We start from the raw sequence: 17,500 nt of genomic DNA, 5'->3' as shown, positions 1-17,500 counted from the left end.
GCTCATCATAAATCTTGCCTGTATCTACACTTTGTCTTAATAGTATTGCAAGTGGCTTTGTGATAGAATGAACTGCTTTCTTTAACAAAATAGCAGGGACACCATCAGGCCCTGCTGCAGCTCCATTTTTAATTTCATTGATAGCCTGCACAATATCAGCTTCATTAATATCTGTCTGCTAAATATTCACTATTTTCATCCCTTACTTCTATATCATTATCTTCATTATCAATTCTAGGGGTGAATTCTCTCTTATATCGTTTTGCATATACGTTGCATATTTCCTTTTTTCATTAGTTAATCTCCCTTCAATTCTTAAGAGGGCCTATTTCTATTCTTCTTTTATTCATCTTTTTTGCATACAAGCACAATAGTTTGGGGTTTTGCTTGATATTTACAAGGGTTTTTTCTTCCAAGTCCCGTTTTTCATTTTCTTTTGATTATATAATCTTTTGTTCTGCATTTATTATCTTACTTTTTAGTTCGATCACTTTCCATGCATTTTTTTCTTTTGCAAGACCTTTTTTCCACTTTCTGATTTTCTGGAACAAGATCCTTCTGTCTCTTGGTATGCATGAGTGATGTTTACTTTTCTTCTACGGTATATATTTATCCACTATTTTCTCTAATATTTTATATAATATCTCCGTATTTACCTTTATATCATCACTTACGAAAATGTTATCCCAGTTCTTTGTTTAATTCTTCATTTATTTCTGACCATTTTATATTTTTACTGTAGAAGTTGTATTTTCCATATCCTTCCAACTTTTTCATTTCTTGCTTATCTCTGTTTTCACTTGCTTTGGAATGGACTGTTAATTCTATGACATTATGGTCTGAAATACTCGCATTATAAACTATTATTTCTTAACATAATTCACCTCGTTCACAAATACTAGGTCTAAAGTATTTTGCTTTCTTGTTGGCAGGTGATTTATTTGTTGAATGTTGTATTCTAGTAGCATATCTAATAGCTTTTCGAATTGCCTCTTATCTCCTGCACTACTATTACTCTCTTTTTTATATGTATAAATACAACCACAATCTCCTATTCGTTCTTTCCAGTCATGAAAGGAAAGTTAAAGTCTCCGGATAGGAGAATAGTCCAGTCCTTATGATTTCTACATATAGCATCCAATTTTTCTTTATTGATTGTCAAAACTCTTTATATTAGGAGGTCTATATATTACTATGTTCATTAATTTTTCAGATTCAAATTCTACCGCTATTAGTTCACATTCTGAGTTACTATATATCTCATATATTTTTCCTTGTTTTTTTGTCCTTCCCATATATTGCGGTTCCCCCTTGATTCCTATTTTTTCTATCTGATCTATAAGTTTGGAACCCTTTAATTTGATCGTCATTCCCAGTCTCTTGGGAATACCAGGTTTCACCTATATTCATTATATCTTTTCAATTTGGGTTAGTTCTTCTAAGTACTCTATTTTTCTTTTTGAGTTACTCGTAAACTCAAACCCTGCGCATTCATCCACTATGATGGTTTGTGTGTTTTCTCCTTCATTTAATATGGGTAATAATAAGGATTTTCCCAGTCTCTTCCTGTTCGGGTATGTTGTTCTTTTCTTCTTTTCCAGAAATTCTGACATTAAAAAATAAAAAATCCAACTTTTGCCATATATTTGATCTTCCTTCATCATAATTATTCATTTTGCGTCTGAATCTGCAATTTTCTCCGTATCTGCAATATCCTCTTGCATCGTAAATAAAGTATTTATCTCTTGGGCTGTATCTTGGAGCTGATGCTTGGAAATTCTTTGCTGACACTCCATATCGCGGTGATGGCTTGCTTTTTTCCTTCACCTCACATTCTTTGTTCCTCTCTTTATTTGTTTCTTTCTTATTTTGGATTTTATTATTTGATTGATTATTTAATCGATTTTGATTCATGGCTACAGGGTGCATATATTTACATTTTTTGTTAAACTTACATCCTTTTCCTTCTTTTAGGTTTTTGCATATTTTTGGATGTAGATATCTAAAATCATTTACCATAGATTTCATGGTTGTGACATACCTTGGGATGTTTGTAGTAACATCTTTCTCCGAATCTGCAATTCCCTCTTTTCAAAAGGTTGCAGACTTTGTCTTTCTTGTCTATTTTTTCCTCTTTCCCATCACTGTGCAGATCTGGGTAGATCCCTACGGAATTTTCTTTTGTGTTGTCATGTCATAATTTATTTCTTCGTATGTATGTTGCTTGATTGCCTCATATCTAATATCAATGAGTATCTCTGCATCCATACTTTTATCTTGTTCTTTGTTTTCCTTATTTTTTTCTGTCATTTCAGTTTTGTTTACTTCTCTTCCGTTTTCCTCTTCTTCTTCTTCTTCCTCTTCCTCTTCTTCTTCATCCTCAACTATTTGTACATTAAGTCTTGATTTAATAATATTGTCTATCCATGATAGACATGTTGAGCAAAACATCCTGGTATCCTTACTCATATCTTACATTACTTCAGCACATTGAGGATGCGTTGGAATGTTGCATGCAGAACATTTTCTGGTCAGGTTTTGTGGATTAATTATGCTATACCACACCTTACACAGTTTGCATGCTTTTGGAGAGAGAGAGAGAGAGAGAGAGAGAGAGAGAGAGAGAGAGAGAGGGATAATACTTCATCTTCCACTCCTCCAAGAGAGAAAGATGGAAGGTTAAGCTATGGAAAGAGAAAAAGAACGTTTGAGAGAGAGAGAGAGTGATAATACTTCATCTTCCACTTTTCCAAGAGAGAAAGACGGAAGGTTGAGCTATGGAAGAAGAACGTTTGAGAGAGAGAGAGAGAGAGAGAGAGAGAGAGAGAGAGAGAGAGAGAGAGAGAGAGAGAGAGAGTGATAATACTTCATCTTCCACTTTTCCACGAGAGAAAGATGGAAGGTTAAGCTATGGAAGAAGAAAAAGAAAGTTTGACAGAGAGAGAGAGAGAGAGAGAGAGAGAGAGAGAGAGAGGGGAGAGAGAGAGAGAGAGAGAGAGAGAGAGAGAGAGAGGAGAGAGAGTTGTTCGAAAAGTTGTGGATGGAGAAAAATAACTTTTAAGAGAGAGAGAAAAAAAAAAAATTTCTATCTCCCATACAGCGGAGATCAAAAGACTTCGACGGAAAGGAGCAGAAGGAGACTAAAGCCCTGATAAGGGGGGAAAAGAAACCACCTCCTGGAGAGAAGTATTTTAAACTCCCAAGGGGAGAGAGAGAGTGACACGGAGTTACAAGGATTAGGATGTCTCAAAGACTTATTACAGAGAGAGAGAGAGATATGTTGAATAGTTACGCTCTTCTAGGAGAGAGAGAGAGAGAGAGAGAGAGAGTAACAAGGATTAGGATGTCTCAAAGACTTATTACAGAGAGAGAGAGAGAGAGAGTAACAAGGATTAGGATGTTTCAAAGACTTATTACAGAGAGAGAGAGAGAGAGAGAGAGAGAGAGAGAGAGAGAGATGTTGAATGGTTACGCTCTTCTAGGAGAGAGAGAGAGAGAGAGAAAGAGAGAGAGAGAGAGGTGTTGAATGGTTACGCTCTCTAGGAGAGAGAGAGAGAGAGAGAGAGAGAGAGTTACAAGGATTAGGATGTTTCAAAGATTTATTAGAGAGAGAGAGAGAGAGAGAGAGAGAGAGAGAGAATGTTGAATGGTTGCGCTCTTCTAGAGAGAGAGAGAGAGAGATCAAAGCACTTCCTCCTATTCCTTTTAATCCGGGAGGGGGTGAAAGGACTAGATAGATAGATAGACCCCAGATAGATTGCCCCTGCCGATAAAAACCGATATTTTAAACAGAATGAGCAGACTTCGGGAAGAGTGGGGTGTGCGGGGGGGGGGGGGTGGGGGGGGGGTGCGGTGGAAGAAGGCCAAGCAGCTGAGAAAATTATGCGTGCAAGCAAGTAGGGTTACTTTCACACACTTTCATTTTCATCACTTTCATTTTCAGTCGAAAGATTTATTTCCGTGGACAGGAGTCACAAGGAACAATGATCGCTAGCGCATATTTTTGTCATCATTCGCCCTTTCAAAACAGTAAATAATTAAAAGTATTATAAAACATTCGCCCTTTTCTTAAAAGCATGAAATTAAAAGCTTAAAAATAATTAACTATAACAACAAAATCATCCAGCACTTATTACGATGTCTCATTACTATACCTCAAAGCTTTCCCTTCACAAGCGACAGAAACCTATGATATTTTCTCTTCTGTTATAATACTACGTTCATCATTTTCCAAACTCTTACCTTCCATACATACACAAAAATATATTTTTAGTGGTCGGTTAGACTGTTTATTTCTAATACCAGCGTAGCTTAAGGATGAGAAAATGAATTAAGTAAAACGCTAAGGTACAAAGAATATAAGATAAAAAAAAAAAAAAAAAAGACACTTCACCATTACTAAGTAAAGTGAACTTTCCAAGTTTCTCGGGTGTGGAAAGGTAGTTATATAAACATCATACTGAGGGAGTGGAGAGCGTGCGTGAATTTTGTGCTAATATCTTCACTGGGGATCATTGAAAGTAAAAATCTGTGGAGATCATTGGAAGTCAAAAATCGGTGGAGATCACTGTCAGTCAAAGCACAAGAACGCCATGATCATGGAGGAATTTCACAGAAGGCCTAGCAGTGCGTCGCACGGCACTGGGGCAATGATGATTAAGACGGTACTGTACGTGAGAGTGAGTACGTACACCTGTAATGTACGTACGAGTGAGTACGTGCACCTATTGATGTAAGTACGAATTGAGTTTCTGTGATGTAGTAGGTACAAGCAGCTCCAAAATCTCTATACAAGCACACCTATAAACCAATATTGCCCAACCATCATCAGCCTTCTCCTTCTCTCTCTCTCTCTCTCTCTCTCTCTCTCTCTCTCTCTCTCTCTCAATTCAGGCCCCCTACGATCCATCATGAATGTCTTCCGGAAAAAGACACTATCGGTCAGTCCGGAGAAAAATCTGGAGAGTCTCATCCATCAATTAATAGATGTCGATATCTGACTCGGAAAAGATGTTCCGGAGGGCTTCTCCTGCTCCTGCTGCTGCTGCTACTGTTGCTGTTGCTGCTGCTGCCGCTTCCTCCTCCCTCCGCCCTCTTCCGAGGGGAGCAGCGCCGCCTTTTGGCTAAGTGCTGGAACGGGAGGCCGAATGAGGAGGAGCAGGAGGATGAGGAGTAGGAAAAGGAGGAGGAACAGGAGCAGGAAAAGGAGGAGGAGCAGCAGCAAAAGCAGGAGCAGGAGTAGGAAAAGGAGCAAGAGCAGAAGCAGGAAAAGGAGGAGGAGCAGCAGCAAAAGCAGGAGCAGGAATAGGAAAAGGAAGCAGAAAGGAAAAGGAGGAGGAGGAGGAGGAGGAGGAGGAGGAGCAAAAGCAGAAGCAGGAAAAGTAGGAGGAAGATAATCAGGACAGCAGGAGCGGGAGCAGGAAAACAAGCAGAGGCAGGAGCAAGAAAAGAAGGACGAGGTTAAAAAAAAGACAAATAATAAGAGAATAATAGAACAGCGAGTGAAGGGAAGGACGGATAACAAGTAAAAAAAAAAAGAGGGAAACAGCGAATGCGGACAAATAATTATGAAGAAATATAACTGGAGGCGACTGGAAATAAATCTTGGATGTAGATATCGGCTGGTGGAAAGAAAATACCACTAAAGAAGAGGAAAGATCGACAGATTAAGTTACAAGGAGTTACAAGGATTAGGATGTCTCAAAGACTTGGTAGTCCATCCTAAGAGGAGACATCGTGTTGCTCACTTATCTGTAGGAGCAAATTTTACTGTTCATTCACAGTGTCCTAATGATTTTGTCTAGCTTTCTTTTGAACTCTTCCCCACTGCTGCTGTTTACGACTTCTGGTGGCAGTTTATTCCATAGGTCACATATCTTGTACGTGAAGAAGTTCCGGAAATAATTAATTAATCATAATAATATCAGTGAGTCTGCATATTTATGACTATAAATCATTAACAGAAACGGTAACGGCACCCGGAGATCAAGAAGTAAGGCTTACACTGGCAAATCGTACTCAATAATACGAAGCACAATATAACAAGAGAGAGAGAGAGAGAGAGAGAGAGAGAGAGAGAGAGAGAGAAGAGTCATCATTTCTCATTCAACGCACTCGGTAAATGACGTCCGGCCAACCACACCCCGCCCCCCCTTTTCCCTTTTCCCTCCCCAACCCAACCACCCCATTCCCCCTTCCAACCACCATCCCCCCACCCCCAAAAACAGTCATCAAACGCTGGTTTAATCAACTCGCAACTGTCCCTTTTTAAGACTCCTTCTTACCCCCAACCCCCCATTACAGTAGATGCCGTGAAGTCCCTCCAATTCTCTCAAGTAGATTTCCTTGCTGGAGCCGACACCCCTTTAGATACACAGTACACTCCTGTTCCTCCCTCCTTTCCTCTTTGTCTTTCTCTCATCTTCTTCCCCCTTCTCCTCTTCGTCTCCCACTTCTACTTTGTTAGTCTTGTCTTTTCTTTTTCTTCTGCCATTTCCTCCCCCTGTTTTTTTCCAGTTTTTTTTTTTTTTTGTCTCTTTACATATTAAAAAAGGGGGATGGTGGAATCATGCATTCTACGGCGATCATCAATAAAAGTTGTGCTCACAAAGAAAAAAAAGAAAAGTGTCACTGGAGGGATTCCCTAAAGATCCACCAACTCAAAATAGAAAACAAAACGCAATAAAAAAAAAAAGGGGGAATTTGTACTGAATCGAGGTAAAAAAAAAAAAAAAAAAAAAAAAAAAAACAAGATGAGAACATTTCTCTCTCCAAGTAAATCCATACTTTCATGTATAAATATATGTATATATAATAAACCAAACAAATATAAACTAGAGCTTGAGGTTTTGTAAGATTAAAGATAACTTCAAAATGAAGAGGAAAGCAATTATAAACTCGAGCATGTTGTCTTGTAAAATTAAAGGGAACTTCAAAATTAAGTACAAAAAAACCATTCCTCAAAATATGAAAAACACATAAAATACAAAACTCTAGAACTCTGTTTAAATGGACGGGGTTTAAAAAATATCGATGCAAAATATAAATGATAAAATTCGAACTGAAATGAAAATTAGGTATGAGTGCAGAATAAAAAAAGCAAAAAAAATAAAAAATAAAAATAAATCTTTTAATGGAACTCACGGGATATAATACAGTATTAAGAACACACGCTAAAGAACCATGGACAAAAGAGGCATAGACAGAATTAAACACCTCAAAGAGAGAGAGAGAGAGAGAGGAGAGAGAGAGAGAGAGAGAGAGAGAGAATAGGGGCAGTTAACTGGATGAGTGGACTGCATGGCTGCTAGAGTGAAGAATGACGTGCCGAGTGATTAAAAACGACATGGGTCCCTCGTGGAAAACACAGTATGAATGATGGGGAGAGAGAGAGAGAGAGAGAGAGAGAGAGAGAGAGAGAGAGAGAGAGATGCACTATCAGTTAGGAAGAATAAGAACTATGGATTATTTTATGGATGGTCAGGAATTCTCTGTGTAATTATAAGTGAGTAGAGAGAGAGAGAGAGAGAGAGAGAGAGAGAGAGAGAGAGAGATTATGACCTCACACAGCTACATGGAGTCAACAAAGCGACATTATTCTTCCCCGTGAATTTCTTCGCTTTCATCCCAGTCACATTTTTAAAAAATGCAAATAATGCGTTGAAGTTTCTCCGGGCCAATCGAGTTTTCTGTACAGCGTGTATTGCTGTATGAAACTCTCAGCCGCGGTCCATGAAACTTTCAGCCTCGGCCCAGTGGTGGCCTGTGTTGTTGCAGACGCACGATCCATGGCTAACCTTAACCTTAAATAAGGTCAAAACTAAGGAGGCTACAGGGCTACAATTTGGTATCGTTGATGATGGGAGGGTGGATGATCAACGTACCAATTTGCAGCCCTCTAGCCTCAGTAGTTTTTAAGATCTGAGAGTGGACAGGAAAGTGCGGACGGACAGAAAAAGGCTATCTCAATAGTTTTCAGAATTCTGGCCTTGCTTCCGTTTTCCCTGATTCTCATAAGAGCATTTATGGAGCTGTTTGTCTCATTCGGATAATTTGGAAAATATGAACAGATTTAAAACAGATACTCAATATTATCTATCACTGCAAAAAATACGAAAATAAATATCTATAAATAAATCAAACATAAATTAAATTCTGCAATATGCATTAAACCTCGAGTGTTTCAATATGACAAAGTATTTTCTGTTACCGGTATATTAAAAATTGTACTTCTTTTCAGTTACAATAATAAAGAAAAGCGATTAGCCACAAACAGCAGGCACTGTATACTGATACGTGTCACACACACACACACACACACACACACACACACACACAGAGAGAGAGAGAGAGAGAGAGAGAGCAATATCCAATCCATGTAATCGAGCAAACATACGTATATGAAGCCCCTCCTCGTAACAGAGCGATCAGCAATCGCCGCCTAGATTGGAATCAGCACCTCTCAGTACACGCACCCTTGTAATGTTTCTCTCGGTACCTCTCAGTTAATTCAAACTTGTAATGCTTCTCTCAGTGCCTCTCAGTTAATGCAGCCCTGTACTGTTTCTCTCAGTTCTCAGTTAATTCAATCTCGTAATGTTTCTCTCGGTAGCTCTCAGGTAATTCAACCTTGTATGTAATGTTTCTCTCAGTACCTCTCAGTTAACACAACTTGTAATGTTTCTCTCAGAATATCTCTTAGTTAATTAAACCTCTTCATATTTCTCTCAGTACCTCTAAGTAAACGCACCCTTGTAATGTTTCTCTCAGTATCTCCGAGTTAATTCGTAATGTTTCTCCCGGTGCCTCTAAGCAAACGCATCCTTGTAATGTTTCTCTTAGTACCTCTCAGGCAATTCAACCTCGTAATGTTTCCCCCAGTACCTTTCCTTCCAATATGCGTATACAATAGAACTCACACAATCACGAAACACTTTCTTCTTCTTCTTAAAAAAAAAAAAAAGAGAATGTTGCTCTGCCACGTAGTCGATCAATATACAACGGCCTACCTACCATTAGCGCAAATGACGCTAATTCAGCATCACCTTGCGTGGGATTCTCGACTCTCATCGCTCCTTATAATAATTTGCCGTGAGGGGGAGACGAGATTGACAGGGAACGTATATCTGCGGATTCAAGGATCATCCCCATATTTCTTTATTTATTTATTTCCTGGGAAATAGTTGAGGTAAAATTATCACGGCCCTTACAATGCGAAAAAAGGTCGCATCTCATTTTTGAGTGAATTATATAAAATGCTATAAAAATAGATAGGTGGCAATACGAACTCGATGGTAATGATAGTGACATACAATGACCAGTTTTATTCAAAATTGTGTTAACTCGAAAACAAATACATATTTAAAACTAAAAACCCAAAAATAAATTCCAAGTCTTTAATGGAATTACAAATTATGAGGTAACTCAAATAGCAATAATCTCATTTTTTAAAACTATTTAAAGCACCGTATATGTTCACTTAACAAAAACTATTAACTGAAAAGAAAAAATAAGTATAAGAATATATAAATGAACAATAAACAAACTTAATAACACCAATCAATAAAACGAACTAAGCAAGTGTATATAAAAAAGTTAAACTCAAAAGCCAATAAACATTACCGAAGAATAACAAAGCCGTACCCATCCTTTCAAAAAATTAATTCATGTAAAGAAATAAATAAATGACTAAACGAAATACAATACAAAAATCAATAAAACGAGCTAAGCAAGTGTATATATATATAGATATAATATATATATATATATATATATATATATATATATATATATTGTATATAAAAAGTAAAACTCAAAAAACCCAATAAATATTACCGAAGAATAAACAAAGCCATACCCATCCTTTCAAAAAATTAGTACAGGTAAAAAATATAAATGAACGTGATACAATTTTTAAAAAATCAATAAATACGAGCTAAGCAAGTGTATATAAAAAAAGTTAAACTCAAAATCCAATAAATGTTACCGAACAGTACATGTAAAATAAATAAGTGAACGTAATACAATACAAAAATAATCAATAAAACGAGTTAAGTAAGTGTATATAAATAGAAGTTAAACTCAAAACCCAATAAACATTTCCGAAGAATAAAAATTAGTACATGTGAAAAAATAAATAAGTAAATAAACGCAATACAATAAAAGAAATAAAAAAAACGATCAATAAAAAAAGTTAAACTGAAAAAACCCAATAAATATTACCGAAGAATAAACAAAAAAAACGTAGTACAGGTAAAAATAAATAAATGAACGTAATACAACACAAAAATCAATAAAACGAGCTAAGCACGTATATATACATACATACACACATACCCTACATATATATATATATATTTAATATATATATATATATATATAGATATATATATATATATATATATATATGTGTGTGTGTGGTGTGTGTGTGTGTGTGTGTGTATTATATATATATATATATATATATATATATATATATATATATATATATATATATATATATATATATATATATATATATATATATCTATATCTATATCTATATCTATATATATATATATATATATATATATATACTATATATATATATATATATATATATAAAGTTAAACTCAAAACCCAATAAATATTACCGAACATGCAGTAACAAAGCTGCACAAAGCACCCTTTCCGCTGTGGTAATCAACATAGCCGTTTCGCGTTACACGTCGACTCTGTCGAACTGATATGAAAAGTTCCGGCCTTTCTGATTTTGTTTTTAACGAACCCTTCCCTCTGCATTTATGGCAGGGCAGTTCTACTGCGTCGCGTTTTGAAAATTTATCAGTTCGATGAATTCAGATTTGAGTCTGTTTTACGAATGAATTCGTGTTAGACCGTAAGAACTTATTACCTAAAATACCTATACGACTTGCAATGAATTTGGATTTTAGCTTGTTTTTCAAATTGATTCATGCCAGAACACAGAACTTATGACCTGATATTCACAAAGTGCAATGAATCTGGATTTAATTTCTTTTACAAATCAGTTCCTGCCAAATTACAGAGCTTATGACCTGACATCTACGAATTACAGTGAATTTCGATATTAATTTTTATTAAGAATCAATTCATGCCTGAATACAGAACTTATTATGTCATGTCTAGGAACTTTAGCAAGACTACAATCTGAAAGAGGGAGAATTGATATGTTGTTCATTTGAAAGAAGTTACAGAAAATAATAGGAAATAAAAAAAGAAAATATCAGTTATTAGAAAAGGAAAAAATAGATAAATTAATAATTCGCATAGTTAGATAGATAGATAGATAGGTGGAAGTTTACTGGACACAACACAATAAAGGTTTCAAAATTACAAGTTCTAAAAAACATATGGTCCCCCAAAAGGACATGAAGAATACAAATACACGGATGTTGAGAGCCTATTAACAAACATAAAAATAGAGGAGATGATCAGCCAAATACCGGGCAGAGTGTAAAAAGAACTTACATAAAAAGCCCTAAGGTGGCCCCCACCCACCCCCCCTCGCCACCCCCGTATTCGTAAACACGATCTCAATTGCACGAGAATATCGCAATGACCAGTTTATTATTATTATTATTATTATTATTATTATTATTATTATTATTATTATTATTGTTCGTGCGTACACTTACATACAGTATAAAAATGCTATTTAAACGCTGCACACATATTTCTCTTTGCCGGAGTATGTAGACTGGCCAGTTGTTGACCAATATCTATTATTATTATTATTATTATTATTATTATTATTATTATTATTATTATTCAGAAGATAAACCCCTATTCGTATGGAACAAGGCCACCAAAGGTGCCGCTGACTTGAAATCATGGCGCTCATTTGAAAGAAGTTACAGAAGGAAGAAATCAGTTCTTAGAAAGTTAAAAAAAAAAATACGATAAATAAAGAAATGAATAAATAAATAGATAAAAACGGAATTCAATTTCTAAATGAGATACAAAAACAAAAATAACCTTTTAAAAGCCGATAACCCATTGTAATTTCAAGATTTATTTTTGCCCCCTGATATGCGTCAGCGAGATTAATAATAACCGATAGGATTTCTGGATATGGAGGTTCTTCCTTATGAATATTTCACCTCCGTTTAATATGGAAGCTTACAAGTAAGGCGAGATCTATCATTCAGTGTCCATACGTGCATGTCTTGTGACCGCATGTTCTAAAAAAAATAATATTAATGTATGTATGTATGTATGAATGTCTGTATATAAATCCATATAATTCATTGTGTATAAGTAAAACATAGACACGTAGATATACAAATACAAAAAAACACACACATACATATATGTTGTGTGTGTGTGTGTGTGTGTGTGTGTAATTTTAATAGCCACAATGCCCTCTTAACTTCTCGAATTATGGCTCTTACAATTACATATGTATCTGGTAAAAAACTGAGCAGTAGAATCTCTCTCTCTCTCTCTCTCTCTCTCTCTCTATATATAAATTATATATCTATTATATATATAGATATATATATATATATATATATATATGTAAAAATATATATATATATATATATATATATATATATATATATATATATATAAAACAAGCTGTATATATGATTATTTTCAGTCAAATGAATCGAAAGCCTTATAAGAAGGATGTGAGGAACAATCATTTTACCTCACGCAATTAAAAGCTATTGACATGTGGTTAGTTGTTCTAGTTAATACCTGAAGAGCTTCAATCTAATAAGCAAGGCGACGAAATGAAACCCTACAAACTTATTTGTATAAAACGCAAAACAAAAACAAAGAAAAAACACAATTAAAGGCATATAACTAAAACAAGGAATAAAACTGAGTGAAAACTTTTAAAAAAAGGCTTACAATAAAAAAAAAGTTGTAATGTAATAGACTACACATCTCGAAGGTATTATATCAAGGTAAGAAAAATGACAGTTTTGAACGCAAATTAATGAGAAAAACAACAAACTGCAAGAAACAACAAACAAAAACAAAACAGCAGCAACGAACCAGGCAGAGAGAGAGAGAGAGAGCAGTTGAACACCAACCGCAAGACTCTCTCCTATACTAAAAGCCGATACGGCACAATTGAGTCGTCATTCTTCCTTCCCCCTTGTATCGGATCAGGGGAAGTGGTCGCCGCTATTAATATAGTTGCCAATATCTGCTGCAAAGGGCTATCCGTCAAAATGAAAAGAAAAAAAGAAGGGGGGGGGGGAATAAAAAAGAAGACGAGGAGAAGGAAAAAGAAAAAGAAAGGGCGGTGAGTTAAGGAGCGTCGTAACTATCGACAGCACTCGCAAAACTTGAAGTGTCTTAATAATATCTTAATGTTCTCTTGGATTGATCGCTTTGCACCTGAGTAGAAGGAGGAGGGAATAATGGGTGAATAAGAAAAGCATAAGGGGAAGTTGATGATTCACCTTCCACATGAAATAATGAATGGAGGAGGAGGAGGAGGAGGAGGAGGAAGAGTAAATTCCCCTTCCACATGAGTAAATAAGAAAAGCATAAGGGGAAGTGGATGATTCGCCTACCACGTGAAATAAGGATTGGAGAAGGAGGAGGAGAAAGAGGAGGAGGAGAAAGAGGAAGAGGAGGAGGAGGAGAACTAGAAGGAGGAGGAGGAGGAGGAAACATAAATTCCCTTTCCACTTGACATGAAGAATGGACATAAGAAGAGGGAAAACCATAAGAATTAAAAATTCCCCTTCTACACGAAATGGAGAATGGACATAGGAGGGGGGGAGGGTAGGGGGAAGGGGTGGGAAAAGCTTAAGAAGAGGTGGAAGTTCACCTTCCACATGAAATGGGAAATGGGGAGAGGAGGAGGAGGTGGAGGAGGTAGACGGAAAGGAAGAACTGATTTACACTTATGATGGGAAAGTAGGCCTGTCCTGCAGATCAGATGGGAAGGAATGAATGTAGGACTGACTGAACATATAATTATGGGAAGGTAAGACTAACTTACACATACATGGAAAGGAAAGGCTAACATATGCATAAGTTGCAAAGGAGTGACTGACATACAGATATAATGGGAAGCAGAAAGGATAGACAGATTTACAATGATAAGGAAAGACGAGAACGACTCACATAATACAGAAAGGAGGGACTGGCTTACAAATATTAATGACCCACGCTTGAGATGGAGAGGCGAGACTATCTCGCTCATATGGTAAGGAACAGGTGACCTACATTGAAAATGGAAATGTAAGACTGACCGACAAAATATAAGCAATAAGAAATAACTGTTTTACGTAATATCGAAAGTCAGGACTGACTGACCTACACATAATATGGAGAGGAAGGAATGACTGACAAATGAAAAAAAAAAAAATAATAATAATAATAAAATAACAGACTTAAACACAGGACAGAAAGGAAGAACTAACTCACTAATACCTAAGACGAGCGGACGGAACTGACCTAGCCCAAGAGAAAAATGAGGAAAAAGGAATGATTTACACCTGAGCAAATAAGGAAGGATTGACTTACAATTAAAAGGAGGCTGCACATATATGATTTATGCCTTAGAGGAAGAGGGTAGAAGGATCGATATACACCTACGGAGAAGAATAAGAAGAGGAAGAAGAATCCTCCTGCAAATGGGAATCATTACAGAAAGGATGAGATAGAGTAAGAAGAAGAAGAAAGGCTTAGGCTTGTCTTAGGCTTAAGAGAGGAAGGAGAAAATGCATCATATCCAGAGAAGGATGAAATATCCCCTCCCAGCCCTCGTTAAAAACGATGTGAGGCGAGGGCGAAAAGAGGCGGGGCAAGAATTAATGGGCTTGGCACACCAAAGAAAGGGGAGAAAAAGAAGACGAGAAGGAAATGAGGAGCGAGAAGAATCGTCTGCATCTTGGAAAATATTAGGAAGAATATATATATACGAGGTGCGGAAAGAATAGCATTATGCCTGACCTGAAGGTAATAAAAGATTCTTTTAACTTAAAAAAAAAAAATTAAGAATGTGTGAAAAGAAAGAAAGGATCTTCTAATTAAAGGCCATCCATCTCCAACCTACTACTCATAGAACCCGGAACCCGGAGAAACCACACCCAACCCCGAATGAAATATGAGAAGAAAAAAAAAAAAACACACTTGCGTTCGACATTTCCAGCGAAAGACTTCCCATATACTAACTTCATTCACTAGTTTATTGGACGATTACGAAAAAGTGGGGACGTGAGGGGAAATTAAGGAAATCAATGAGGTGAGGGAGGGAGGGAGGTTGTTCTACGACTTCTCCAGCTTGTAGAAGGTGGTGGTCAGTCAATAAGGCGGTCGCCATCTATCACGGCCAGCGGAAAATGACACTTAGTCGCCTGTCAGCCGCTTCCAAATGGCCCACCACCCTCGCCAATTGTGCCAAAGAACGATAGTTCTTGAGGGAGCGCGTACCCACTCTATAGGTGCGAGTTTCAATGGGGAATAAGCCATTGTGACGCGTGACAAAGATTAGGATTAAACGAGAGAGAGAGAGAGAGAGGGTGGTAGGGTGGGGCCCTTCAACGACGGAGGCTAGAGAATTGTGTACCGAGAGGTGGGAATGGAAGGGAATAGCAGGTACGCTATACCTTTCCCCCCGCCCCACACATCAAGCCATCCAACGATTCCCCCCCCCCACCCCACATCCCACCCACCCTTTCAGCAAGCCCCAAAAACCAGGGGAAAGGCGACACAATGTTTTGTTGAGCACTGAGGCGTGCCTCGAATACATTAACGAGGGGGTATACAAAAGGGGATATATATACAATACAGCGGGTTGTCGCGTATGCAGGGGTGTTTGACCAAGTGCACCTTTTTTTCTCTCTTTTTCTCTCCCTCTTTCTCTCCCATTCACGTTTCCTTTCTCTCTCTCTCTCTCTCTCTCTCTCTCTCTCTCTCTCTCTCTCTCTCTCCATGGGATATTTCTGTGGTCTTTTCCAACATGCCAACATCGGACGGAAGGAAAAATAAAATCGTTTGAAATTCATTCAGATTTTCGACACAGCTGAAACTCAGTTTTAGAATACAGGCTCTGTGATTTAACTCACTCGGCTTGAGGTTGAAGCATTCTCTGGTGGTCTCTTCTCTCTCTTCTCCGTCTCTCTCTCTCTCTTCCTCCTCTTCGAGTCTCTCTCTCTCTCTCTCTCTTCTCTCTCCTCTCTCCCTCCTCCCTTCTCTCCTCTCTCTCTCCGGTCAGCTTCCAATCTCATCAAAAGCGATAAGTGAGCACACGATGTCTCCTCGGATGGACTTACAAGTCTTTGCGACATCCTAATCCTTGTAACTCCTCGTTACCTTCTCTCTCTCTCTCTCTCTCTCTCTCTCTCTCTCTCTCTCCAGTCTGCTTTCAATTTCGCTATAAGTAGACTACATAAAGCACAAGCTAATTCTCTCTCTCTCTCTCTCTCTCTCTCTCTCTCTCTCTCTCTCCAATCTGTTCCCAATTTCGTCATAAGCAGAATAAGTACAAGCTCTCTCTCTCTCTCTCTCTCTCTCTCTCCAATCTGCTCCCAATTTCGTCATAAGCAGAATAAGTACAAGCTAATCTCTCTCTCTCTCTCTCTCTCTCTCTCTCTCTCTCTCTCTCTCTCTCTCTCTCTCCAGTCTGCTTTCAATTTCTTCATACCTTACGAGCCTTTTGAGCCAAAGTTGTCCCAGAATGCAAATATGGCACCAAAATTGTGAGAGTTTTCGCTTAAGTTGGCTTCCCGAAAATGTGTACCCCGCGCCCCTCTCTCTCTCTCTCTCTCTCTCTCTCTCTCTCTCTCTCTCTCTCTCAGTTCAAATGATTCCAGAATTTCAACCCTTCAAGAAAATGAGATCTATGAACTTGGCGTACCCGAAGGGAATCATTGCAAATCTTAAAGATTGTTTACCAGACTTCAACTCAAGTTACAGACATTCTTGGGAATGTTGTTGTTGCCGATTGCATGAAGAAACCTGAGTCAAAACCGTGTATATTACACATGAAAGCTCTTTTAAGAAGCCCTACCTAAAAGTTAGCTACCCAAGGTTAAGGAAATCTAATAAATGTAAAAAAAATGAATTGATAATAAAAGATAAAAATGAGAAAGGGAGGTAAAAAGAATACTTAGCGCAAAGTCAGATTCATTCATATTGCATGGAAAAGGTACGAACTAAAATGATAAAATGCGCAAATTTCCTGTCACTTATATTGCACAAACGTCCAGGAACCAGCAAGGCAAAAATTTTCATTATTAACTGCATAAAAACTCCTTAATTTAACTATCCAGAGATATTCACTTCCTTCACTTCCACACTGTCAATCTGCATAACTTATCGAACTCTCGGACTCTAATCAATGAATGCACAAACACTCATCACTTCTTAACAAAGTACAAAACATCCACCAACTCCATCATTTAAGACTGCACATACACTCGGTCACTCCACAGCATCCACAAACTCCATGACCTAACAATGCACACACACACTCCACCAATCAGCACAACAATCACTTCCAAATCACCAA

This window comes from Macrobrachium nipponense, chromosome 18 (assembly GCF_015104395.2).
Source record: "Macrobrachium nipponense isolate FS-2020 chromosome 18, ASM1510439v2, whole genome shotgun sequence".
NCBI classification, from domain to species: Eukaryota; Metazoa; Arthropoda; class Malacostraca; order Decapoda; family Palaemonidae; genus Macrobrachium; species Macrobrachium nipponense.
Note: the sequence above shows the minus strand (reverse complement) of the source record.